Source organism: Rhinolophus ferrumequinum, chromosome 9 (assembly GCF_004115265.2).
Source record: "Rhinolophus ferrumequinum isolate MPI-CBG mRhiFer1 chromosome 9, mRhiFer1_v1.p, whole genome shotgun sequence".
In the NCBI taxonomy this organism is placed as follows: domain Eukaryota; kingdom Metazoa; phylum Chordata; class Mammalia; order Chiroptera; family Rhinolophidae; genus Rhinolophus; species Rhinolophus ferrumequinum.
Genome location: NC_046292.1, coordinates 74,159,770 through 74,187,222, shown reverse-complemented (window position 1 = coordinate 74,187,222; position 27,453 = coordinate 74,159,770).

The window sequence follows — 27,453 nt, the reverse complement described above, 5'->3', positions numbered from 1 at the left end:
AAAGTCATTAAATTCCAGTATTTTCCATTCTCCTTTAGCCACGGGGAAGGGTGAGAGTGGTCTTGACTATAGATGAGGCCAGGCAAAGGTTAAAACTGAGGTTTAAGTATCAAATGTATACATACAATGGACTATCATTCAGCCTTCAAAGGAAGAAATCCTGCCATATATTACAGCATGGATGAACCTGAAGGATGTTGTGCTAAGTGAAATGAACCCGTTATAGAAGGACAAATACTGTATGATGTAACTTATATGAGGAAGTTTAAATAGTCAAATTCATAGGAACAGAGAGTAGATGGTATTTGCTAGTAGGGTTTCCAGGTGGGCATTCCCATCCATTCTCAGGAATTTTTTTCACTTTCCCTTTCCTGAATCCCAAGATATAAACTATTTTCTGTTTTCCACGATGAATCATTTCCACAAAGTGATGGCACATACTACCAACCACCTGGGTTCAAGGAGCCGATTTTCCTGATTTCCCAACCAACTTTTCTCGGGATTCGGGAATGGAAAAGAGAAAAAAAACAAAAAATTCCTGCGAATGGGCGGGAATTCCCGCCTGGCAACCCTAGGTGTTAGGGTCTGGGGTCGGGAGGAATGGGGAGTTGCTATTCAACAGATACAAAGTTTCAGTTATGCAAAATGAGTGAGTTCTAGGGATGTGCTGTACAATGTTGTATCTATGGTTAACAACACCATATTGTATACCTAAAAATCTGTTAAGAAAGTAGATATCATGTTTTGTGTTCTTAACCACAATAAAAACAAGAACAAAAACAATCTCAGATGTGTAATGGGACCAGTCAACTTTTTCCAGCCATAGGACGGGGGCTTGGGACGGGCAGCGGTAGAGAAAGTGAGTGATTAGATGGACCCTGAGTGGTGGACTTGGTGAGACAAAGCATGAGAGGAGGACACAAAGGAATGGAGGATGCTGGAGAGAGAATATTGGGGGGATCCAGGGTTCCACGCAGGTAAATGAGGAAACAGGCCAGTAACTTGTCTTCACGTGCAACTCTTGCCCTTTCCCTCTTGCTGGTGGCCTCCTGCTCACAGCGTGGTTTCTCCACTTGTAGCTGGCATGCCTATTTCCAAGTAGAAGAAGGATAAAGAAAGGTGCCAGATGTGTCTGTCCCCTGCTATCAGGAAAACACTTTCAAGGACATTCCCAGAAGTCCTTTTGGCCAGAACTGGGACTCATGGCTACCCTAGACTAAAAAGGAAGCTGGGAAAACAGGTTGGTGAGCTGGGGCTTTGGCTATGAGCAAGAAAAGAATGGGTAAGCTGCATCTACTGCTGCTGGTGCTGCCACACCTTAGTGTAAAGAACTGCTCAGTTTCCTTTTTACCTGAAGTTACACTACAAGAAAGGAATTTTGACAAGTATGTAGGATGGAAATAGACCCAAGGTGAGAAAACGGAAGGATAGTTTCAATGCATGGTGTACTTTAAGAAGACAGATTCCTGAGGAGTTCAAAGTGCAGATTGTTGTAGAGATGGAAAATAGCCAGGCAGTCGGGAGGGCTGGGGGGCCAAGGTGAAAGTAGGGCCAGGTGATGAGACAGCAGTGATGAAAGCAGGATGCGATGGCAACAATGATGACCCCAATATATTTTGTAATTTTCCTGGGATTGACAACTCTTCTGATGTGCCGGTTGCTAAACATCTCCAATGCCTTTTTTCTTTCGTTTGCCGTACAAACTTAACTTCACAAATGCCTGCTGTAAAAAACAAACAAACAAACAAACAAAAACAAACCAAAAAACCCAGCCAGAACCCTTTGCAGATGATTAAGAAAGATGCTGGCAGCCCACAGCACAGCTAGGGCTGCAGGTGGAGGGCACAGGAAAGGCCCCTGTGGCTTTGGGTCACTGTTGCCTCATCACTGGCGCTGCATGACTTCAGAGGTGTGGGGCCGTGATGATGCCCTGGAAACTGCCTGCCCTTAGAGCTATTAGGGCCAATCTTGAATTCGTTTATCAAGAACAAGACCAGTTATGAAATTAGTTCAGCAGAAAGAGCCAAAAGGAGGGGAAATTCTGAATTATCCATTTAATTTCTTTTCCCTCATTTTTTCCACTTACTTTTATTTCCGTTTCACCTTGGATGTTCCTTTAGCTGGAAAGGCATCGTTTTCCTCCTTTCCTGCTGTGAGGTCAAGGCACTGGGCTTGGGGAAGATCACTTACATTCTTGGTCTCCTGACAGATAGAGCTCCTGGAAGCTCTGGAAGGCAGACAACGACCTTTTGTGGACACCGCAGTGGGTGATTCGGCAAAGGTCATTTAGGGAGCTAGGGGAAAGCTGCCATCCGTGGGACACCCGGTTGACCTCATGGCTCACAGGAAGCCCAGAGAAAAGGTTGTCCTTTGGTGTAACTTCTATCATTTCTGCTTCAAGCAATTGGCATCAAATTGCTGGAAGATGATTTTTTTTAAACTGGCCTTATTTAAAGAGATGCTATTGATTTCTCATGCTACCACAGCTACTTCAGCTTCCCAGGATGTGAGGAAGAGGGATTGATGAAAATGTTTTTATCTTCTAGAATTGTGCTTCTTGAATGTTGGTGGATTCTTCTCCGATGTCCTCGGCATTGAACTCTGATCGCGTGCACCACGCACGTCCCCTTTAAAGTCACGCCCTCTCTTCCCAGACCAGGTTTTTGTACCTGATAATTTAATGTCACACTCTCTCATCCTTTTTATTACAAACAACAACAAAAAACACCTAATTTTTAAAAATCAAGTATTTTTTATTTGGAAAAAGTCAGATGATGGCAATAGTTGGATTCATTTTAGAATTTTGATACTCTGGTGAGATTCATAGACTAAGAGTTTAATTAATCCTCTCAATTACCAAAATATATTTATCAAGTGCTGGTGCTAGAGGGGCTACATTAGGCATTGTATAAAGAAAACAAACACATGATCATCTGGGAAGTAGCTTTCAATCTAGGGAATGAATTGCTATTTTCTATTCAAGTCCAAAAAATTAAGTTCAAAGTGATTTAAAAATTAATTGTTGTACAGTCAACGGTTTTTAGGTTCTTCTTTGCTGCCTCTGTGGTCTCACAGGTGTTTGTAGATGCCGCCATTGTAACATGTGCCACACTGAATTTCAACTATCCATTTATTTGCCGGTCTCCTCTCCCAGCCAGTAAGCTACTCAGTGATTTTGGATGAATAAATAAACATCTGGGAATGGGAAGGAGAGTACAGCTGAACCATTATTAATGTGTTGAAGCACTTGTAAAAAAGGGTGGTGATTACTGGAGCAGAAATGCACAGTGCAAGGCACAGACTTACTAAGATAGCAGTATAAAAACACAAGAAAGATTTTCATCTTACTCTGCCAAACTTAGGATCCTTTTGCCAGTGGAGAGCAACAAGAGTGGACATGAAAGTTTTGTTTTCAGACCACTGGTATTTGCTTCTCCATTCAACTCAGAGAGGGTCCACCCTCCTTCACACCCTCACCATCTGACTGGGTTCCCACTACATTAGCCACCTGAGTTTGATAGCCACTTAGATAACCTTTCTGAGTCATAGGCCTGCATATGTCATCCCTTCCCTAAAAGCCTCATCATCATCATCATAAAAGAAAGCCAAGCCTCTCAGCACGACCTGCCTGCTGGGCTCCCCCACGTTCACGCCCCCTTTGCCACCAAATTGACCAGGAGGTGTAGAATGGCCGTGAATTCCAAAGTGTATGTGGATTTAAGTTCCAAATAATATATACAACTTTTAGGGAAGCCCCCTTTCTAGTTCTAGAGCAGTAATTCTCAAAGTGGGATCCCAGACAAGCAGCGTCAGAGTTACCTGAGAACTTATCAGAAATGCAAACTCTTGGGCCCCACCGTTGACCCACTAAGGCAGAAACTGTAGGGCCAGGCCTCAGCAGAACAGAGAGTTTTTGAGGATAAGAGCTAAAACTTTTGTTTAACATGAAAACATTTATCTGAAATGAAAAAGGCCTGTTGATGTTGAAGTTCACTAGCTTCAAGGTCTGTCATGCCTCATTGGAGAGAGCAAAGGAGACAGTGGCAGATAGTGGACAGAGCGTTGCTTTGAAGTTAAGGGATGCCTGAGTTAGAATCACACCCCCAACACTTAGAAGCTGACAAACTCCTGGACTTTCATGGGCCTTAGTTCCATCAAATGTGAATGGGGAATAATAATCCGTACCCTATAGGGGTACTGGGAGGATCAAATGGGACAGAACATATGCAGATGCTGAACAAACGCTAGCCCCTTTCCTTCCCCCACCACCTGGTAAGAGGCCGATCCTGGATCACATTCACAAGGGGGTTTCAGGGTAGGACAGAATCCATCTCTTTTGTACCTGAGGCCAGGCTACCCCACGGCATCCCAGCAAGGTTATGGTTGCCAGATAAAACCAGGACTCTCTGTTAAATCTGAATTTTAGATAAATGATGGATAACTTTTTAGTTAGTATCAGTGTATCCCATACATTATTTAGGACATAGTTATGCTAAAAAATATTTTGTCATTTATCTGAAATTCAAATTTAACTGTTTGTCTTGTATTTTTATTTGCTAATCTGGCAAGCCAGGATGGCCTTAGGGTAAAAGCGATTTCCATGGCGAGGCTTTTCTCCCCCATCCCTAGCATTTGAATAAAGGCCATTTCTGAATGGAATATGCTGGGCACTTCTAATGACGAAAGCCAGCAGAAGACACTGGGGAATATGGGCTCCAAAGGGGAAGCCCATCTAATTGCCTTGGAATTTTGGAGGGAGGGAAAGACAGAGGGAAGAAGACCGATGATGATGGTTGACACACCAGAGATTCTTGCCTCCACCAGAAAAAGAATCGAAAGCCTCCCTCTTCCCCTTCCTCCCCACCCCAAGTACTTCTGGAGGTGAACCTGTGGTCACTGCCCTATTTCTGTGTAGTTGTACAAGTTTAAGTCAGATAAGGCATTAAAAGCATTAACTGTCCTTTTTAGGATCCTGTGGGACTTATTTTTATTTTCCAGTCTGATGCCAGACTGGAATGAGGCTTCACTAAACCTAGCAAACCGCTGGATCTTAAAGCATTTGCTTATTTCCACCCCTTTGAAAATGTTTAGCAGTTGAATTATTTAAACTAGAAAGAGATGCAGGAGTTGGAAGGGAAGGCTGCGCCCCAGGCATAGCCAGGGGAGGGTGCTAAATGTGGTTATCAAGAGATCAAAGAACCCAGGAGAGACTCCTTTGATCTGCTACTTGTCAGAGTTGCAATTAGATCTTTGAGACTGCACTTGTCCACCCCCCTTCTTCGTATTTCTCCTTTGGTTGTGGAAATGCTAGAGCAAGGCATGGCCTAGAAACAGCCCCTGTGGCTGTGGGACATCATCTTTCCTGGAGGAAAACCCCTTTTCTAAATACAGTTGCTGTCATTCATTAGTTTTGAGAGGAAAAAAGGTAAATATGAAATCCCCCAGTTATACCTGCAGATGCACGTCCCACTGTGTGAGCTGATATTAATCAGCCTGTGGTTTCAGTGCTTTTCCTTTGATACAAACAGGAAAGGTATCCATTGGCTGGGACTAATTTTTGGTTGCTTACGTTTTCCAAATGTTTGGGGCGGGGAGACCCAGGGGAGGTCAGTCAGATCTGAGCAAAGCCTGCTGTATACCCAAAATTCTACCTCTTTTGATTTCTGTGATTTTTATTTTCTAAATAACATAGGACTACCCAATTGCATTTAGAACCCTGCTCCGTCTTCCCTTTACCACGAAAGGCTTCTTATCAGGCAGAGCCTTTAAGGTCTTCTTCATGGCTCTCTTCTAAGCAGCCTCTGCCTCATTCTGAGAATTTTTTTACACAATTTGTACTAGTCCCAAATGTTCAAGAATAATGGGTACATTTCTGCAGAAGAGTCAAATGCGTCATCCCTATCAGTCTGTTCAAGACACAGCATGTCTGTTTATTTCCTTAATGGACAAGATTTGATATGTGTATTTCCTAATCCCGAGCTATTGAAATATTGATTCTCATCCTGACCTGGCCTCCTGGGAATGGAGCCAGTCTATCTGCATCTCTCCGTTCCACATTTAGACTGCCTTCCTGCTGGCCTAGCCTGTGAACACCAGAATGAGATTAGATTTGTTTTGGGGCTGGAGAATGTAAATCCCAGTGAAATAGCTTTCTGGCCTCATTTCTATTTGACAGAATGGGGCAGCCATTTGTAACATTTTTGGCCAGTGTTATCATGTGTTTACCCTAATATCCTTTTTGCTTCTTTCTTCCTATTTTATTTAAATGTATATAGGCTATCCCATGAGAAATCCTAGCTAAAGAGTCCGTTTGAACTTCTGAAGAGGATTGTCTGAAAAATGTAATATATTTTACAAGAAATTCCAGAAAGATGAGTAATATTACACTACATCAATGATGTCTCCTGACATGAAAAATATTACAAGCCTTTCCATGACTTGTGTGATCATTGTATATACGAGATGAAAGATGGCTTAGAACCGTGGTGTCACAACCTGGTGCTGGGCACAGGGTCAGACAGGCTATAATTCCATCCTATTTGAAGATGGAGGGATGGGGACTGTGTGTGCCATTGATCATCAATTCGATGATGATGAATTATTGCACCCTGACAATATTTAGAAAACAGAACAAAGGTGAACCCTGAGGAGGCAACAAGGCCTTCCCATAACATGTTTAGAGTCTTCTAAACATTGCTTGACTCCCTTTATCATCCCTCTCTCTCTCATTCACCATTTAGACCCACACACTTGTACACCTGGACCAGGATGATGAGTTCCTACTGGGCCTCCCTTCTCAGTCTGTGGCTTCCAATATTCATTCTCTACACGATTGCCAGACTGAGGTTTTGAAAATGCCTGCTTGTTTACAGTACTCTAGGAGCTCCCTACTACCCAGAGTTCCATGCCCCTTTTCTAACATATACAGTCATCTGTGATCTGACCCGCTTCCCTCTGCAGACTTGACTTCCTTTCAAACGCATCTTGAACTTCACCTTCCAGAAATACCAAAATGCTGGTTATCATGTTTGCTTTTGCTCACGTGATTCCTTTTTCTTGGAGGTTCAAATCTTTCTCTTTCCCCTATCTTTCCCCTTGGAAACTCCCCTCAAGGACATCGTCTCCAGGAATCCTTCCACATTTGCCATCTCTCTCTCCATGAACTGCCCTTTCCTGTACTGCTTTGGTGGTGCCTGTGTTTGCCTCCATCACTGCCCTCACCACCTTTCCATATATATATATATATATTTTTTTTTTTGGCCCATTTAGCTCCTTAACTACTAATCTCCTCTAAGAAATAGGAGCATGCGCTATTCACCTTTGCATCCACTGTGACTTCTGTAGAACATGGACCATAGGAGGTGCTCAAGAGTGTTTTTGAACTAAATTTAAGAAAGGATGCTGAGAGGAGAAACAAAAATAATGAAGGCAAAAAGAAACAGGCATTGATAGCATTTTGATCTTGGAAACAACCCTTTGAGGAAGGATTATTATCTCTGTTTTACTGATGAGGAAATGGAGGGTAATAGATGTTTGGTCAATGGTCACCGACAACAATTGGGGGAGCCGTAACTGGAGTATGAACACCTAGAACAACTCCAAGAAGGGATCAATAAGGCTCAATAAATATCTGTTGAATTGAACTGGTTGCTAGAATATCTACAAGCATTACCCTTGAGTGGGTCCATCATCAAATCACATGTAGGAAGAGGTTCTTTCACCATTTTTTCTGTGTCTTTCTGTACGGTTTTATTTTGACAGTACCAATTTGATATAGAAAAATTAGGTAACCGACTCCTGGATTTAAAATATTCATTCATTAGCTCCTTCAGCAAGTATTTATCAAGTACCTATTATATGTCAGGCACTGTGACAACACATGGGTGTATGATTTAGAGCAAGAAAACCTGCCCCAATGAAGCTTTCCTGGAAAATAATCTGCCAGAAAAATCCCTCTAATAATGTGAAATGAACTAACTGTTAACTCACCAGTGGATGAGATATTTTATCAGCCAGCCTCCTAAATCATGCACACTGTTAGACCCAAATCACTGAAACCAGAAGCATTTATGAATCTCCAAGGAGTTCTGGATCTTTTGGGTTTCTTAGTTGCAACAGAAAGACAATAAGCAGAAAAAGAATTTATTGAAAAGATTAGTTGGCTCAGAAAACCAGTAGGGTGTCTGGAGGACCAGGGAATTGGGCAGAAACAGAGTTAGGCACTATATCAGGTCCTTGGCTAACATCCCTCTGCAGAATGGGCCAGAAGGGATTCTGCTGCTGCCCACCAGGCACCGTGGGCTGTGTGGCTGCTGCTTCTGAACTCTGATGCTTCTTGTACCACCAGAGAAGAATTATCCTCTGTCCCCTCCCTCACCTTGCTGTCATCAGTTCCTGTTCCTTATGGCTACGTATAATTGGTGATCCCTATGCATACATAAGTCTGTGTCCTGGCTGGAGCGGATGCTGGGAATGTGGGTACCTGTCTCTGCAGCTAATCTAGAAGGTCAGAGGCTCTGCCTCCCCAAAAGCCTTATAAAGAGGAGAATTCTCCAAGCATAGGAAGGGCAGCTGGACAGCCAAAAACATGACTAATTTCCATTATAGTCACTAGGATTAATATTTTTTAAAATCTTAGGATTGAGGTATTTCACCAGTGGGCACATAGTACAATATGAAGATGAATAAATATATATCTTTTCTAACACTACTGCTTAAATTATTGAATTGCCTAGGGTAATTAGCTTCAGTGTGTTATAGAAATAGTGGTCTGAGTTTTACCATATGCATTTCTTTCTAGAAATGGTAAAAAAATGAAACAATAATATATTGCGACAATACATGTTTCCCTCCCTCCTTCCCGTCCTTCCTTCCTTCCTTCCTTCCTTCCTTCCTTCCTTCCTTCCTTCCTTCCTTCCTTCCTTCCTTCCTTCCTTCCTTCCTTGATTCTGAAAACACTTATCAAGTGCCTACTATATACCAGGCACTGTGCTTGGTACTAGAAAATGAAAGATAAATAAGACTCGTTCTTTACTATCAAGTTGTCCCTAACATCATGGGGGAGAGACAGACATGGAACAAGTAATTTCTCTGCAATATAACAGGTGCTAGGATAGAAATATAAACAGCATTCAGTCGGGACACAACAGGTGGTGTGTTCCTCTTTACCCTGTGGAACTGAGGGGTTAGAGTAAAGCTTCATAGAGGAAGTGACACTTGAATTGAGTCTTTTAAGATGTAAATGGTCACCAAGCTAAAAGGCAGGGGGACATTCCCAAGTGTGGGGCGTGACTCAATGAGAGAATGAGGTCATAAAACAAAGGTGGCTACTCAGAGCAACTCTGAGAGCTTGGAATGCCTGGGACATAGTGTCTGGGGAGAATGAGGAGGCAGGCGGCCCGTGTGAAGTAAGGCCTGAACGAAATAAAGTTAAAGGCAGGGTATAAATTGAAAGGAGTTCCTTGTTACCTGCAAAGGGGGTTGGAACTTAACCTTGACGGGCTACAGAGCCACTGAAGGCATAACATGATCCGAGGGACATTTTCGAAAGATCACTTTGGTGGCAATGGCGAGAAAGATCTAGAGTGGGATCAAAGACCAGGGGACCCGTTAGGAAATTATCACAGTCCAGGTGGAAGGTGGTAAAATCCTGAAGTACTGCAGTAACAGTGGGAACATGGAATTGCGGAAATGAAGTAACTTTTTACAGATTGGAGTCTGTAGTTTGTATGGCCGAGGGGAAGGCTGGTGGTACCTTTCACCAGAAACCTGAGAGGAATCATAGGACTTGGTTTAGGGGAGAGGGGGCTGCTTGGGTGGAGCCTAAGTTAACACATGATGCTTTAATCTGGGTGGAGATGTAGTATTGGTTGCATATAAAGGAAGAGTGTTCAGCAGGTCGAAAATAAGAGATTCATCTCCATAATTACCTTTCCAAGAATCTCTAGGCATCCCTAGTGACTAGAGAAAACTAATAACATATGTCTCAAAATATGAAACTGGAAAATTCAGTCTTAGTCTCTAAATTCCAAAGTAGGAGCTCAAGTCTTCCCCCTCCTAAATCTCAGACTCTTTAAAGAAAATAATACTACATGCAGGGGGAGATGCAAGTTTTGACAATGGAGAAGACACTGGGTTGAAAGTTAGCCTTGTGTTTTCTATACAAATTCTACCCATGACTTGCTCTGTGATGGGCGTAAATCAACCTGGACTTTATTAGTTCTTCTCGGCAAAGTGAGAACTAAATGATCTCTACAGTCCCTTTTGGTTCTAAATCGGCCTGAATGAGTGGAGTCCCACCTTGGGTATAAATGAAACCCTTTCATTTTTCAAATTGAGTCTAGCTTGGGCTTTCAGAGATTGGCAACACATCCAATCCATCTCTCTAAATTATCTAGGTTACACAATTCTAGTAATAACACTTCCTGGAGACAAAACTGCCATAGATGCCCAGTCCACTAAGTAGCCCGCTTGGGGCTGCATTTGCTGCCTTACTGTTGGCACAAACAGTGCTTCATCCTCTCCTGTGACAATGTCATTGCTGACTCAGATCTTTGTGCTGAGTGGCTCTTTATTGCAGGATGATGACACACTCTCCAGGTCCACAGTTCTTGGTTTGTGTTTCCTTGCTCGGCTGTTTCCACCCCCCACACCCACATTGTCAGCCCTATGCCAGAACTGCCTCTTCATCGCTCTGCTGTTGTACCGTTGGGGTCATGTTTCTAGACCCTCCCTTTGCCATCATGATGTATCCCCCTGTGGGACCCTCAGTGTATTTACCTGCCAGCAGACCTGGGTCAGTCTACTCTAATCAACCAGAGACTAGTTAGTAGACATAGCCATTTACTTTATATTCAAGTTATTCTTTCCGGAGCAAGGCTTACCTCAAAGAGGGCTTGCCATCTCTAAGATAGATAAGTGGCTGCAAATTTTAAATAACTACTTACTTTCATTGAAAATTAAAAACAATTCTGATTAACCAGGCACCCATTAAACATTAACTGTCTCTATATAAAGGATGAACAATAGAAAGAGAAAGGGGGACACAAAAGGAGAGAACCGGAAAGAACTCTGAGAAGTGAAATATTTGTCAGTTGACATCCCATTAAGCAGACACAGTCACTGGCTGGAAATCATCTGCCAGGATCCACTTTGCAAATGAAACTGTGGGAAATTCTTGTGGTGTGTGGGTCGGGGGTTGTCCATCATTATAAGAAGGATGGGTTGTATACCACCCACCCGTCCATCAGCCCTCTGCATATGGCAGCCACATGCTGTGAACTGCCCTTCCAGCTTCTCCCAGCTTGGATATGAAAGCGAGGGCCAACCATGTACTGCCTGGGGGTGAGAATGTCCACCCCACAACATCACAGAAGAGTGGGTGGAGCTAAGCCAGCAAGTGGGAGGGCCTCTGAGACTGCTGAGTGATTTTCAAAGAGAAAGGGCAGCTTTGCAAAGCAGAGTGGGGAAAGCAAACTGGACTGATGCACAAGGAGGCGAAAACAACCCAGAAAAACATGACCATTCTTGCATAATCAACCACTGAATATGTGTCATCAAACACGAGACCATCCTCACCTGGCAGTAACACAGCTGAAATACATCATTTAAGTAGTTTTTCCTTATTACTGAGCCCAGCATGGCTTTGAACTGATAACTATCCCATAACAAGAATACTGACATAATAGCTTGAAGTGCAGGAACATTTTATTTTCTTCATAATCAAGATGAAAATGTTGTGGGTACAGAGCCAGAGAATATGCTTGTATTGGATATTTTTTGGTGGCTTAAATTTAAACAGCTGTTTTTTTCTTTTTTCTTTTCTTTCTTCTTCTTCTTCTTTCTTTTCTTTTCTTTTTTCGCAATAACTGCATTATCCTAGTAAACTTTTTGAGATGAAATGAATGTTTTGGGTTTTATTGGGGTAAATACATTCATCTTAAAGATGGTGCACATCTTTAGCAAAGAATCAACGTTTTATTCTCTAGAGATGAGTTCATTGAGAACTAGGATACTGTTTTTGCTTTGTATTCATCCTGTGTGGCAGGCAGATATTAAAGAGAGGCCAGCAGATTGACTTCAGCCATGCCAGACTGATGTGCAGAGCATGAAATACACAATGTATATAGTTCCAGGACCCTACATCCCATCTAATGAAAACCTGCAAAAAGTGACTTGCTGATCCCCTGGTTTCATAATTAAAAGTTTGCAGGAACAGACCAAGTCAAGAGAAATGTTACACTTTTTCCTAACTCATGGTTGCTATAATTAAAGTTATTAGTTAAGGAAGGGCTGTTACTTGGGGCGAAACAATCAGAAGGAAGTTTTAGCAATTAAGTCAAATTCACTGTGGTTGTGAGGTTTGGGATTTCCCCCCCTCCCGCTTTTTTTCTTTCTGGAAAACAAAACAACCTCAGGCAAGTGTTCTGTACTTCTCAGAGAGCATCTTGACTCTGTAGTGGCTGGAGAACAAACAGCAAACAGTGAACTGTGCTGTTGACTCTATCAGCAAGTTAATTAAGAAAGCTGTTAGCAATGATAAAAAAAAAAAAAAAAAGCCCGCACATTTTCAGTTTGTATTGACAAAATCCATGACCTAGGCAGAACTGATGTTTGTTCAATACTAGGAAGACATGCTAGAGGCGATTAGAAGAACAGGCTGACAAAGAAAACTTCAAGTCTAGTACAGGATGTCCCATATTAATAATGTAAGCAGAGCTGATCATTTGAAATTCCATGTGCTTTTTCCTCTCATGTAAACCATGGCCTCAGATTCACTCTGAAAAGTCTAGTTCACTCATCGTGGTGCTAACTACCATCATGGAGCACTGGTTTGGGGGTTGGCAGACAGGGTTCCAGTCCTGGGTCTGAAACAAATGTGCTGTGGGGTTTGGGACAGTGGATTTCACTCTGGGTTTCCACTTCTAGACAATGTGTACCTTTAGTTCAGTCCCGTCTCAGGAACACAACAAACCCACCTTCCCATGGGGTATCTTCCACTGGAGGAAATCTGTTCAAAACTCGAAAGGATGGTAGGAACGAATGCAATGTCAGTGATGCAAGGGCACTGAGTGGACCATCTCCTTGCGAGACAGCATTGTCTTGCTCCACCTGCTACACGGGGGGTGTGTGGGGGGGTGGGGGGTGGGGGGCGAATCCTGAAATCAGACCTGGACCAGGAAAAAGCCCCCAGTTCTCTAGTTATGCTTATATGTCATCAACCTTGGGTTTAGCTCTCCCACTTCTCTTCCCATGGACTTCACTTGTTCCCAACTCCCCAGCCTTTTCCTCAGCCTTTCCCACAGCCTTTTCCTCACACCATCAAATGAGCACATGAGTGCTTGTAGAATGGTTTAGGGGACATGGAAAAGGAGTAAAAAGGGTTCCTGCTGGACCTGGCATTGGCCTTCACCCCCTGCCCCCTTTCTCCCTCAGGGAGGTCACATGGGTGAATTCCCAGCTGGGACTGGCCTAGGGCAGCAGCCAGTATAGAAGAGAAAGCCAGAGAGCTCTGGGATGTAAGGGAGAGGTAGATGACAAATCTCTGACTACAAATAAGAAAAGTCAGATGCATTCAAAATATTGTTTTAAGTCAGTTACTCACCACCTCACAGATGAATTAACAAATCATTTCTTGAGGCCTTTTCTGTCTGTCAGTATTTAAGCATCTTTAGTGGCCTAAGCTCTAAATTTAATCCTGTGATATATTAGACTCTTTTAAAGTCCAATGGTTAAAGATAAAAATATTGACTCCCAAAAGTGAGTTCAGAGATGTGATTAAGAAATAAAAATACATTTAAATGATCTCACTCATTAAATATAATGTCTGTGCATGGGAGCGACGATATTGTGTGGCTGGATGAAGTAACTAGACGGCATACGGAAAACCCCAAATGAAAATGAGGAGAGAGTTGTTAGAAGTTACATGGAAATGAGAGTAAGAACACTAATGACACAGTTGATTTTTGTTTTAAGTGTCACCTCCATGTGAGAAATGCACAAAAATGAAAATTTAAGAATATGGTCTCTATGGTAGGTCTGATTGATTGAAATTTAATGGTAACAATGGAATGATATTGTAAACAATGGTATCAATTCACTTGGAAAGCTCTTCGAATTACAAACACTAGAGTCAATCACTTATAGAGGCTCACTATGGTTTTTCAGTTGAGTGAAACAGATGTCCAAACTTCAAAAATAAATTGACAGCAAAATGGAAGCAAAAGACAATGCAGAAATTGTGTTCCCAACTCATGAAATGAAATATTGGCTTATAAGATTTACAATACTTTGATAAACCTAACAAATTAGGAAATTGCCATCTTCATTTGAGACAAAGGTTATGACTCTTTAATTTCAGAAATCATGGGTTGGAAAGCTTGGATTTTTCTTTTATGGGGTCTTTTAAGACAATATATATTTGCTGATCTCTGACTCAGGTCTCAGTGTAAAGATACTACTAAGGTTGCAGAGACATTTTTAGCTTCATTATTTTATTTATTTTAGTTAATTTGAAATATTTTATACATGCAGACAAATCACAGAAGCTAATATTAGAAACCCTGGATAGCCAGCATCCTGCTTTAACATGCTAATATTTTGCCACATTTGCAATATTTATTTCATATTTTACATCTCATCCCTTTGTGTGACACTCAGAATAAATTTTACTCAAATTTTGAATTCACTAATTCATTATGATTTTCTTGAATTTTATTTTTAGGCAAAATTTATATAGAGTAAAATGTACATTTAATAAATGTAAGTCCAATGACTTTTGACAGACATATACACCTGTGTAGAAAACATCCCTATAGAAATGAACATTTTCATCACACTGAAAAGTTCAATTGTGCCATGCTGCAGTCAGTCCCATTCAAGGAGCAAATCCTGTTTTATCACAATAGATTATTTTTGCCTGTTCTTAACTGTCATTTAAATGAAATCATATGTATGCTCTCTTTTATGTCTGACTTCTTGAGCACAAAATAATGGTTTTAAAATTTATCTATACTGTTGCATGTTTTAGTAGTTTTTCTCTTGATGTTGCTTAGTATTCAATTGTATGAATATACAAGTTTCTTTATCCATTCTCTTGTTGATGGACTTTAGGGTTGTTTCCTGTTTGTGATTTTTCTGAATAAAGTTTTAATAAACATTCTTGTGCAAGACTTTTTGTGGATATATGTTTTTAGTTTTCTTGAGTTAACTACCTAGAATGGAATTGTTGAGATATAGGAAGGTACATTTTTAACTTTATAAGAAGCTGACAAACTTTTTTCATAGTCGTTGCTCCTTTCTGTATTCCCAGCAATATATGAGAGTGCCAGTTGCTGCATATTCTTGCCAACATTTGATGTTGTTAGTCTTTTAAATTGTTATCTTTTTAGTGGAAATGCAGCAGTATCTCATTGTGGTTTTACTTTGCATTTCCTTGTTGACTAGGAATATTGAATGCCCTTTCATATTTTTTTTTTACCTTTTCAATCTACCTTGGTGAAATGTCTAAGTATTTTGCCCATTTGAAAATGTTTTCTTTTTTAAAAATATTGATTTATAGGATTTTTATGTATTCTGTACTCAAGCCCTTTGTCATATATATATTTAACATTTTTCTTCTATTCTGTGACTTGCTTTGTATTTTCTTAATGGTTTATTTTGATTAGTAGAAATGCTTAATTTTTATCTCCTTTCCTGCTTTCTTTTGGGTTAATAAACATTTTTTGGTATCTATTTTATTTCCTCTATTGACTTTGTAACAAGCAGCTTTATATAAGGCATAGTTAACATACAATGAACTACACATATTTAAAGTGTACAATTTCATACATTTTGTCTTATGTGTATACTTGTGAAACCATTACCATACCAAGATAATAAACAATCCATCACTCCCAAAAGTTTCAATGTTCCTTTGTAGTCTTTTTTCCCCATCTCTTCTCCTCCCCTCTCTTTTTTATCCCCATATATTGAATACTGATCTGCTTTCTGTCACTGTAGATTAGTTTGAATTTTTTAGAATTTTATACAAATGAAATCATACTATACATACTTTTTTTTTTTAATCTGGCTTGTTTCATCAGCATAATGAATTTTGATTTGTCTTTGTTGTTGAGCATATCAATAGTTCATGTCTTTCTATTACCCAGAAGTATTCCTTTTGCTTATCTACTCATCTACTGATGGACATTAGGATTGTGTTCAGTTTTGGGCTATTATAAATTAAATTTCTATGAAAATTATGTTTAAATCTTTGTATTGACATATGCTTTATTTTCCCTTGGGTTAATATTTAGTAGTGGAATGGCTGGATCCTATGTTTAATATTTTAAGAAACCATCAAACTGTTTTCCCAAGTGGTTGTGTCATTTTTTATTGCCATCAACAGTATATGAATGTTTCAGTTGCTCCACATCTTCACCAGCTCTGATCTGATCATTGCAATTTCAGCCATTCTAATAAATGTTTCGTGGCATCTCATTGTGGTTTTAATTTGCATATCCCTAGTGACTATGATTGAGCTTTTTTTTTTTTTCTGTCTGCTTATTTTCTTTTTTGGTGACATATCTGTTTAAATATTTTGACCATTTAAAATAATTCTGTGGTTGTTGTCTTATTATTGAATACGGGCGTTCTTTATTTTTTCTAGATATAAGTCTTTTATCAGATATATGGTTTGCAAATATTTTCTCCCAGTTTGTAGCTGCTCTTTTTATTTTCTTCATTTTATTCTCATGGCAGAAATTTCTGATTTTGATTAAGTCTAATTTATCGATTTGTTATTTTATTGTCTTACTTTTGGTGTCGTACATAAGAAATCTTTGCCCTACCCAAGGTCACAGATATTTTGTACTATGTTTTCTTCTATAAGTTTTAGAGTTTTGGGTTTTATATTTAACTCTATGATCTACTTTGTGTTAAACTTTTTATATGGTGCAAGGTATTGATTGGACTTCTTTTTTTTTTTTGCTTATGGATATCTAATTGTGAAAGCAGCATTAGTTAATATCTATTGAGCTTTTAGGTATTCCTCTTTGTATTTGTTTTTAATTGTTGCTCTAGGGTTTATACTATGCATTCTTAATGTAACGCAGTCCACTTGAATTAATATTGTACCACTTCATATGGTACAAAAATATGAGACTCTTGTAATTGTATAATTCCATATACCCCCACTCTACTTTTTATAAATTCTCATATATTTTACTTTTATGCATGTTATAAAATCCATAACACAATAGTATTATAGTTAAACAGTCATTTTCTTTTTTAAAAAAAATTAAAGATACGTTTTTGTGTTGTTGTTTTTTTTTTTTTAAATTTACCCACATATTTGACCGGTTGTGTTGATTTCTTTCTGTATAACTTACTGAGTTTCCATCTGTTATCATTTCCTTTGAGTCGGAGAACTTCCTTTAGCATTTCTTGAAGGGAGGATATGCTGCTTATAAATTCTCTCAGCTTTCTTTATCCAGAAATTTATTTAAACCTCATTTATTGAAGGATATTTTTACTGGCTGTAGAATTCTAGGTTGACAGTTTTATCTCTGTGTTTTATAGATACCAATCCATGTTTTCCCCAACTAGTAGTCATTCATAATTCTTATTTTTGCCCCTGATACACAATGTATCTTTCTGAATGTTTTATGATTTTATCTTTGTTTCAGTGCTTTGACTATGATATACCAAGGTATGATTTTCTTGATGATTGATATCTTTCATCAATTTTGGAAAATTCTCAGCTACTATTGCTTAAAATGTTTTCTCTATTCTCTCTCTTCTCCTTTTATATCTTCATTTACACTATGTTAGATAACTTTATATTATCCCACAGGTCCCTGAGGCTTTGCTTATTTTTATTTTAATCTTCTTTCTCTGTGTTCATCAATTTGGAAAATTCTATGGAGCTATTTTCAAGGTCATTGACACTCTTTTCTGTAGTGCCCAATCTGCTGTTAAGCTTATACAGGGGATCTTTCATTTAAGATTTTATATTTTTCAGCTTAGTATTTATTTTGGCTCCTTTTTTATATATATAATTTTTATATTTTGACTGAGATTACCCATCTTTTACTTCACATTTATTCATGTTTTATTGCACATTCTTTGGCAAATTTATAATAGATGTTTCTAAATTATTATCTGCTAATTATAACATCTGGGTCATTTTAGGGTCTGTTTTCATTTTTTCCACCTTGATTATGGATTATACCATCTACTTCTTTGCAGGTCTAGTAATTTTGTATTGCATGCTAGACATTATTGATGATACATTGTAGGGAGAAGGGATTATGTTGTCTCCCTTTAAAGGGTATTGAGTTTTGTTTTGGTAGCAGTTATATGTAGGTAGTTGTTGACCCTGTCAGACTTTGTTTTAGGCTTTCTTAGTGTGGTCTATTCCTACTTTTGTACTGAGTTCTAGAGTATGGTCTTTACTTTGGGACATAGATAATACTCGTAAAATATGGCTTTTCTAGGGTCTCAATTTAATGCCTTATTGTTTCGAGTGTTCTCCATCCTGGCTGGGATACAATGCTAATGTCTCTAAACTCTGTGTGATCTCTACTATCTCTGTTCAACTCTCAGCTTCCCAGCGGCAGGGTTTACAGAGATAGGCCCAATACATGTGCTTCTCAGTTCTTAGTCCAGGAGCTGAGGGGAATTTCCATGCAGATTTCTTGGGTCCCCACTCTGTGTAGTTCCCTCTTTCCACTGGCCATTGCCCCACCAATTCTAGCTGCCTCCAAAACAGTGTTTGAACAGTAGTGGTAATATTAGGCAACTCTATCTTGTTTCTAATTTTAGTGAAAATATGTTTAATATTTCATTTTGTTATTTGTTGGTTTCTGAAAAATACTCTTGGTTTGGAATTTCCTTCTATTTTTGTTTTACTTAAAGATTTTACCATGAATGCCTACTAAGTTGTATCAATTGCTCTTTTGTCATATATTGGTATGATCCTATATTTTCCCCTTAATTTATTAATGGATAAATTATACTGTTAAAATTCTTAATGCTCAGTCATTCTTGGATTTCTGTAATAAATCCTTATTTTATATACTGCTAGGTATGCTTGTCAAATTTTTAGGCCATTAACATTTGAATTACTAAAATAGAACAATTAGTTTTAAAATGCAGGGTGTTAAAAAAAAAGGAAAAATGCTTATTAAGCTTCAGTCATTTTGTTTTACTTAAACCTACAAAGGCAAGTTGATTAATAATAGTAAAAGAAATTTATGACAACTCCTTATTAAAGACTGAGTTGATATTGTGAAGTGAAAAGAATTTAGAATCCTAGCTCTGCCACTTATGATCTGAATAACCTTCTTTAAATCAGTTACCCTCTTGGAGCTTCAGTTATCTTCTTTGTGACATAGGTGTGGAAATCATACCTACCCTGCAAGGTTACGTGAGCATCAAATGTGGTGATGGGTGTGAGCCTGTTTTGTACACTTGATCTTAGCCAAAAAGCCGAGAAGTGATGCCTGTTTTATAAATGGTAAGTTATAGTACAATGTAAGTAGCTTTTTTTTTTTTTTTCAGAATTGCTCCACTGTATTTCTCCACTCACCCTTTCCCCCTTTTTAAAGACCTCATTATTTTAGACCAGTGTTAGGTTCACAGCAAAATTGAGAGGAAGGTATGGAGATTTCCCATATACTCTCTTCACCACACACGTGTAGCCTCCCCCATTATCAACATTCTCCACCAGAGTGGTACACAGGTTACAATTGATGAACCAACATTGACACATTGTGATCATCCAAAGTCCATATTTTAAATTAGGGTTCACTCTTGGTGTTACGCATGCTATGGGTTAGGGAAAATGTATAATGACATGTATCTATCATTATGGTACTATGCAAAGGATTTTCACTGCTCAGAAAGTCCTGTGTTCTGTCTATTCATCTCTTCCTCCCCAACGTCCTGGCAATCACTTGGGGTCTTTTTACTTTTCGATAGTTTTGCCATGGCTTTTATTACCAGTGGTCCCCAAGGACTATACAACTGACATAGGACATTCTCTGTTTAGAGATGGGTTATGGGAAGATTCTCTCTTGACCCTTGTTGTCATTGTCCACTCTTGGATTCACTGTCCTGACTGCTGGGCCCTGAGGAAAGCATGAAAGGAAAGAAGAAATCCACTCTCACTTCTTGGGAAAGGGGTAAAAAGGAAAAGGGAAGAGAAAAATCATACATTCCTGAATGGAGGAGAGAAATATAAAGGAAATTCAATTCTGGAGACTAGGACTGTGGCAAAGGCAGAGTTCTTACATTGCTTCCAACATCTGTTAGGATTATTTCATTATTTTCCAAAAAAAAAAAAAAAGAAAAGAAAAGAAAAGAATTTTAATACTCCAATTTAACTGCCTTAAAGTTTATATACATTTTCAAATAAAGTCTTCGAAACCAAATGTCCTAAAGAATTCTGTTTTTAAGGAAAAAAAATGTGTTCTAGATTTAAAAACAAACAAAAACTTTACAAAGATATTTTGTAACTTAATCTGCTTTTCTATTTCTACTCAGATCCTTTATATATTCATTTCATGAACTCAAGCTCGAAATGCCTAAATGCACAACAGTAATTCTTATGAAGGGTTCTATATGGAAAGGGAGCTTTTGAATGGCCAAAGAATGGTGAGCAAACCTCAGGATATAAAGCAGAGGAAAGCAGCTATTTTGTTTTGGAAAGCCATAGAAATGCTTTGGAATGGTCTTCAAGGAGCAGTCGCCAAGCCTTCAGTTGAATGTTATTAGGTTGGTGCAAAAGTAATTGAGGTTTAAAAGGTTAAAAATAAATGCAAAAACTGCAATTACTTTTGCACCAACCTAATAGATATTCAAGGCTGCCCTCATGCCAGACAATAAGAATAATAGACAGTTGTGAGCAATTCCAGAGTTGAGTGTCCTAAAGAAAAATCCAATAAACTTAATAAACCTATTTTTGGCTAGGTGGCCAAGGTTCTACATGTACCCAGACAAAGTATTAATTAAACAAATGTGCACATATGCCCTCAACTTGTGGCTTTGGGCAATAAAGCCATTAAATTGTGATATTAAGACTTAAGGACATTCACTTGAACTAATTTAACTTATGTTTCAGATAATGGGTCAGTAAAGTTCCTGGAATATGCCTCTTCTTACTATTTTTCTTTCTTATTTAAATCCAAGTTCACCCAGGGGTTTTAGTAGTCTGGGAGATCTGATTTGCCCAAAATGGATGTAAAGAGAAGCCCCTCTATATTTATTGCCAGAACAGAGCATGTTTGGTGATGAAATAAACATCCCCATAGTTCAGCTCTAAAACACTGAAGACAGCTAAAGAGAAGTTGGGTTGGGGACAGGTGTCTGTTGGTGGCATGATGCACTTAGGTGATCGTCTGCTTTTCATCTGTAATGTTATCTGTTTGGTTAGTAACCTCACTTGTTGTTTTTCAGGAAAGATATTGCAAAGATAAACGTGTTTCTATGTTGCTGTCCTTTTGGTTTCCATAATCCAAGATATAGGCCTGCCTGCTTTTCCGTGTGTCTCCCTTGGGAGACTCAAAATTGACTTATTAAGTTGGATTAGTTTGGGCTGATGCAAGGAAAGGCCAGAGATGATTCAAAAATAGTGATGGAAAAAGAATTAAAAAAGAAAAAACAAACCCAAGATGGCGGGAGAAAAGAAAAAATAGGAAGAAATGAAAATGATGATTGATGTTGATGATGTAACTGAGAATTTTAAAGGCCGCAAAACATGGAGAAATAAAATTAACAACCTGGAAAATAACCTCAGATTAAGAAATGTCCGACTGGAGGATAATCTTGATAGGGTGGAAGTAAGAGAGACAGTGACATTCCTCCCCTCCACCCCCCACATAGGACATTGAAGAACTGCTTTGGATGAATAATTTTTAATTCCTTCCATAAGCCATGTCCTAATTTCCCTGAAACTTGATGCAGTGACAGCAATCTGTATTTTACGTGTGAGATGAGAAATTCTTGCAGGGAAAAGGCTAAGATCTTAAATTCCTCTGGCCTCTGATAGCTTTCTGTTTGTGTGGAGAAGCTGACAGAGCCACCACTTTGTTCTGTTGTATATAGGGCTTAAACCAAAGTTTTAAAGAGCTCTAAACATTCTGAGTCAAATGCTTATCTGGCTGACTCCAATGAGCATATCTAAAACATGTACTTACTCCCTTGGACTATATAATGATGGGTATCTTGTGAAAGTTGTGCTGAATCAAAAGAAATTTTTTAATTTGAAAGAGGAAAATGTTTTAGAGAGGATGTGAAATGCAATACATTTTCTTTCTTCCTGATTGTACTTGGAGATTACCAGAACCTGTCCTAGAGTCATAGTGGGTGAGTGGCCTTTTATTAGTGGGACTAAGTGTGGGCATAATTATCACATGAATAGTAGACAACAGTAATTTAACATTTGCTCTATGCCAGACATTGTTTTAAGTGCTTTACGAGTATATGTATAAATTCTGTTAGTTTTCACTACAATAAAAAATGGCAGGTATTATTATCATCCCCATTTTAAAGATGCAAAAAGCAAGCTGCAGAGGGATTAGATCATTGGCTGAGGTCACACAACTATTCCAAGAGGCAGGATTCATTTTCGAGTTATTCTGCCTCCAGAATCCACACTTTCCACCTCAATACTGTAGTTCTGTGTTATATAAAGACACTGAAATTTAAAAAATAATCTATTTCTGGCTACTGGAGGAAAAACATATTCATTTATTTCAGGACTAGTCATGTTAGCAAGAGGAAGTCTCTTGTCTGTTACCCACTCATTTCATAAAATGAGTTTAAATACAAAACAAGTCTGAGCTTTTGCACTGCCAAAGAGTGCAGTAAGGTACAGAGTGAGCAAGAGAAGCACACATTCAGGAGGGACACTGTATTATCTCCCTGTCCTGAATGGGATCAAGTTAGATGTATTCCTTTCTAAAAAAAAAAAAGAGAGAGAAGAAAATATGGAGATAAAATTTAAAGAATTAATTTTTATTTTTTTAATTATTTTTATTTCCTTTGACATAATGGCTTGTTTAAATTACCCAGGAGCTGTGAGTGATAAATGAAATGCTTTAATTAAGAGTATAGAAGAAAGAATGTGTTTTGAACTATGAAGTCAGAAGATGTGAGAAGCTCCTGAGTTACCAGGAGCAGAGCTACTCTTAGAAGAAAAGAAAGAGTTGGCTACTACACCCATCAGAGCAATAGGAAGCACAGTGTCTTAACATGATGGATATCTCAACACCATAGGGTTACAAATAACATCTGTTTTTTTTCCACCAGAGAATAATTTAAGCAGCTTCTCAACATGGTTGAAGAGGCTATAAGCTGGCCAGTGTTCCTTGAAAGGTGGAAAATGCATGTGGAACAAAACAGAGAGGAGCCTGGAAGGAAAGTGGAAGAGATTGGCCCTCAAAATAAACAAAACTGGGAACTCTGAAGGGGGATGAAAGAGAAATCCATGATGGCCACCAAACTACCATCAATTTTTTCTTCCTGCTTTGTAAGGTTCAATGTTTGCCACAAAAATGGAAGAAAGTATACGAGTTTGATAGCTTAGACTGGTGAGAGGAAAGGCACTGAAACTAATAGTTGTAAGAATTTAGAAAAAAAATCTTAAAAGCCATAGAATTCCATCAAAACTCAACAGCAATAGCTGTACGTCTTGGATACCATTGCTTAGAGTTAAAGGAAAACTAGGCTTAGATCTCTACTTTCCACACTGATAGTAAGGCAAAGTTTAATTCTTTTTGTGATGTTTCCTGGCCACATGAGTAAAATTCCTCAAAATTTTTCGAGGAGAGATGGCTTAACATAACTTAGTTGTCTCTTTTGCAAAGAGACAATGTCCTTGTGATTTTGTTAACTAATTTATTTGTTATATCATAGATTAAGCCCATATTTGATGAAAATCCTGATGAACAAAACATGATCGGGGCAGCCGGATGGCTCAGTTGGTTAGAGCGCGAGCTCTAAACAACAGGGTTGCCAGTTCGATTCCCACATGGGCCAGTCAGCTGCACCCTCCATAACTAGATTGAAGACAATGAGCTGCCGCTGAGCTGCTGGATGGGAGGCCGGGTGGCTCAGGTGGTTAGAGCGCAAGCTCTCAACAACAAGGTTGCCGGTTCAATTTCCGCAGGGGATGGTGGGCAGCTGTGCCCTCTGCAACCAAAGACTGAAAACAGCAACTGGACTTAGAGATGAGCTGCGCCCTCCACAACTAGATGGAAGCTGATGGGCCCTGGAGAAACACACTGTTCCCCAATATTCCCCAATAAAATTTTAAAAAAGAAAAAAACAATGATCAGACAGTGATTATTACAGCAGACTAAGAATCCAGATTTTGTGTTTGGAGACACAGAAAAAGCAGGCACAATTTCTCTTGGCAAAATAATTTCTAGTTGTGAAATGGGACAGCCCTCCTAGTTGCCCTTCGGTAGTACGGATTCATGAGATGGTGGTGTTGAATAATCATTCAGCACCTACACAGTGCTACGCTTGACAACCTGTGAGTAGAGATTTGAGACCTTCAGGTGCTACAATGCGCAAGCCATCATGATCATTTGCAAGGTTTTACATTTTGGAATTACATATAACATCTCTTATTGCAGATTGCCCATGGAGTCTCTCAAAGGCATTTTACTTCATGTTTTATGGTGTAATACAATTATGATCAATTTCATGCACATCCAAAGAAAGAGGTGAGTTTTAGTTAGGTTTCATATGCGACATGAGATTTTAGGTTGACTCTCATTTCTAATACAATAAATACAATGCCACTTTACAACGGGGTGAAGAATTAAAATTCTACTAAATATCTATATTCTCACAATGTATATTCTGTATATGTTTTCCAAAATTAATGCACTTTACGCTTTTGTCATAAATTTAATACCCATTCATAAAAATATGGAAAAAACAGGAATAAATATAAATCTGTCTTAAAGGGTCAAGAAACTTGAGCAGTTTCACACGTAGTGAGAGGTGGAAGACACATGAGGAAACCAAGGACTCTGATTTTCAAGACAATGCTGTCTTTACTAGATTACAGTTGAGAGTTTAGCTACTTTAAAATTTTGCGTTTTTTTCACTTAACGTTGTAACAAAAGAGTATTTGACATAAAACTTTCTTAGGGGGAGGTATGATGTTCTATCAAGCACTCAAATAGTCTTTTTGAATGTTTAGTAAGAAGCACGTTGTGGAATGTGATTGTTTAGGGTGAAGATCAGGAATGCTGGGATGTTTGTGCTGTGGTACCTAGATCTTGCTGGAAACACAGATTATTTAGGGATTTTGAACAGCCAGCAGTAGGGGGCAATGACCACAACTGTCTTTATTTCTAGGAAGTCAGAGAGTGGTTTAGTAGGTTTTGATTGGGAAGGAGATAGAATTCCTAGGAGGAAGACATTCTAAGATAAGAGAAGAAAAGGAAATTTGTTTCCTAGGGATCTTTGATGAAAGAAAGGATTAAAACAATCTCATCTATCTGGCATGGTTAAACTGCGTCTTGGAGCTGAGTGTATAAGGGTGTAAATTAGTTACTTCTAAGCGTTAGATCTATAGGGAATGGAAAAAAGTAAGAAACAAAACAAAGCAAAGCAAAAAAGTAATTTAACATAATACTCTCAAAAGCCAAAGTCGAGTAATGCTAGCACCCAGGTTTTCTAGGATATGGATTTTACGAAGACAAGATTGGAACCCTCCATTCCTCTTAGATGTCCACTCCACCTGCTTTGAGCCCTCCCCTACGCAGGTGCTCTGCTCTCTCCCAGGAAGCTGTTGGCTGTTCCTGCATCTGCTGTTTCCTGTACTCCCCAGGTTCTTTCCAGGAAATCACTCTATTCCAACAAAGACACAAATGTACCTTGTCAATGGATACGTCTCATGTGTAGATTTACTCTACAACTACTGAAGTATGACACGCATTTTACTGTTTGGAAATTAATTTCCAATTCAGTCTCAACCTCTCTGGCAAAGCTTTTGCAGCCAAGAGCTGCAGCTCAGGTCATTTTGCCTTGGGCAGCCCCCCACCTTTGCGCCGTGGGCAGCCCCCACTTTTGCGGCCAGCAACCAGATCTATTTTCTCAGCAGAAGCACATGCACCGCCTCCTGCTGACAGTCACTAGTTTTAACATTGGCTAATCACCAATAAAGTCTGGGAAGTGAGATTCATAGATGCTGATTGCATTTATTGCATAAATTAGTTCATTATTAAAATCAGGTCATTTGAGCCCCTAAACCATTAACATGAAGGTTATTAACATAATTTCATAAGCTAATAAATCAAGCACAGGAAAAGAATTAAAGGGTTCTTAGTGATAAGTGTTTCTTCAGAGATTAAGGCACACAATTTTCTTATGCATATATTAACATTTTATGAGTGGATTCATGCAAGAGTGATTTTTTTCTCAGCTTACATGACTCGTATTTCGTCTCCTTTATACTCCGCTTCTGAAGCTCGTTTTCAAAATTAAGGTGTTTTATTTCCCTTTTCAAATAACTATAAAGCAATTTTCAACTGAACCCATTACCCTTCTGTGATATGTACTACCTACAAAATTCTTATCTTTTCACACTTCGTAGACTGCAAATGCTTTGGAGTAGGGGGAGGAGACAAGGTAAAGTTGGAAAGAAAAAATATCTTGGATTGGTCTAAGATAATGCACTTTTCATTCTAGGTGAATGTATTCCTAGTCTTAAGAGGTTCTAGTGAAGTTCTAATTATTTCTCTAATTACAACACATACTGAGGTGAAGTGTTCTTATCAAATGGTGCATTAAAAATGGATTTTATTCTCAGGCTGGGTCTAATAGGCAGAGATACTGGCCTGAAGACACAGAAATTGGTTTTCTTGTTCATTTCACTTACCAGATTGTGAGAGATTCTGAAGGCTGGGGCCATCATTATCCAGCGCAATGATGTTGCCTAGAAACGAAGATAAGTTCCAATGTAAATTAGACTATAACAACTTTATCCTTTGTGCAATTTGTGTAATGTTTTTAGCAAATAGCAACTGATGGATCATAATTGAAGTACATGAAATGTTGTTAGCAAGCATTGCATGTGATTTTACAGGTGAAGTAGGGAGACGGGTGAGACTGGCAGTTTTTTCTAAGAACAAGGGTACTGACAACAGCACATCTTCCCTCTACTATCTTCAGTGACTGCGAATATTTCTCTGAATAAAGTACAAACTTTCCCAGACTTTCTTCTGTTTGCCTGCTTAAAACCCTTTAATGGTTTTTCATTGCTGTTAGGATTTAAGAAACAAACAAAAATAAACCCCAAAAAAAACATTTCTCAGCGTTGCCTATAAGCCCCAGGTGGTCCAGCCTGCCCTTATTGGTCCAGCCTTTTCTCCGAGCTTGCTTTGCGATGCTGCTTGCTTTCAGTTCTTCATAAATGCCGTTTTCCTTCCCATCATAGGACCTTTGCACAGG